Raw genomic sequence first — 1,010 nt, 5'->3', positions numbered from 1 at the left:
AGTTGGTAGAAATCATCTATTTCTTCTTCTTTGGCTCTGGTTGTTGGTGCATATATCTCAATGAATATGCACCAACAAGGATGTGTTAGTTCCTGGAAAACTCTAGCAGTTCATCTTTGACTTACATTCGTGGGTCTGACCTAACCAATATCGCCCCTGAACCGGAATCTCAAGATGTAGCAAGCAGGCTACCTGAGAGCTCCTTCCAGAAACAAGCGCCCAGCGAATATACGTATAAGTATAAGGGATTGAGATAAGCTTTAAAGACTTGAAAAAACTATTTGCAAGCCTTTCAGATAGCAGCATCAACTTAATGTGGTATAAATAGTAAATCTGCATTTTCACAATTTTGTGCACTTTTATTTTGAATAAACTGATAGAAGTTTAAAAATACTGACAATAAAACATGATATAATAATGAATTTATAAGTAATAATGAATAATGGATTTGTCAGAAACAGACTCCTTGCTCCTCTATTCCCAAAATGATTTAAGTATTTTAAATATCTTTTTAAAATCATTCTACAGAAACCTATATTAAGGAACCAAACTCACGATCTTCATTCCTTTATTTGTATTTTAGGAGTTCATTTAATTCCCTTGTATTTTATTTGCCCTTCCTTCCTCCTTTTCCCAATATTTGTGCTAGTTTTTCTGTTCATAACTTTTTAGAGATAGAGCTATTTCATTCTATTTAGGAAACTTATTCTAAGATAACACCATTTATGATTAAGGATATAGGATTGATGTGATTTTTATTGTAATTCTAAGTAGCTTTCCTAGTTGGAAGTCTTAAACATTACACTTGCTGGATGCCTTTTGTAAACTATAAGTAGGGATGAGTTGTGGTACAAACATTTAAAAAACTGCAGTATGCTTTGTCCACATAAGAGAACAAGCATCCAAGTTTTGAAAAGATGTATCTGACTTTCAGAAAACTTGTTTTTTTTTTTTCTTTTCTCTCCAATTATAGGTTTTATAATGTTATTGTAGCCTGCCTATGTCAACAC

The 1,010-nt window shown here is 32.5% G+C and overlaps 1 pseudogene; it reads left to right on the top strand.

Moving 5' to 3' along the window:
* The window catches only part of LOC102846351, a 3,905-nt pseudogene extending 3,648 nt beyond the window's left edge, over nt 1-257 (top strand).
* The last annotated feature ends 753 nt before the right edge of the window (nt 258-1,010 follow it).

Source organism: Elephantulus edwardii, unplaced genomic scaffold (genome assembly GCF_000299155.1).
Source record: "Elephantulus edwardii isolate Elephantulus edwardi_28Jun2011 unplaced genomic scaffold, EleEdw1.0 scaffold00256, whole genome shotgun sequence".
Taxonomy (NCBI): Eukaryota; Metazoa; Chordata; class Mammalia; order Macroscelidea; family Macroscelididae; genus Elephantulus; species Elephantulus edwardii.
The sequence above is the reverse complement of the archived record's forward strand: the minus strand, read 5'-3'. Positions and strand labels throughout refer to the sequence as shown.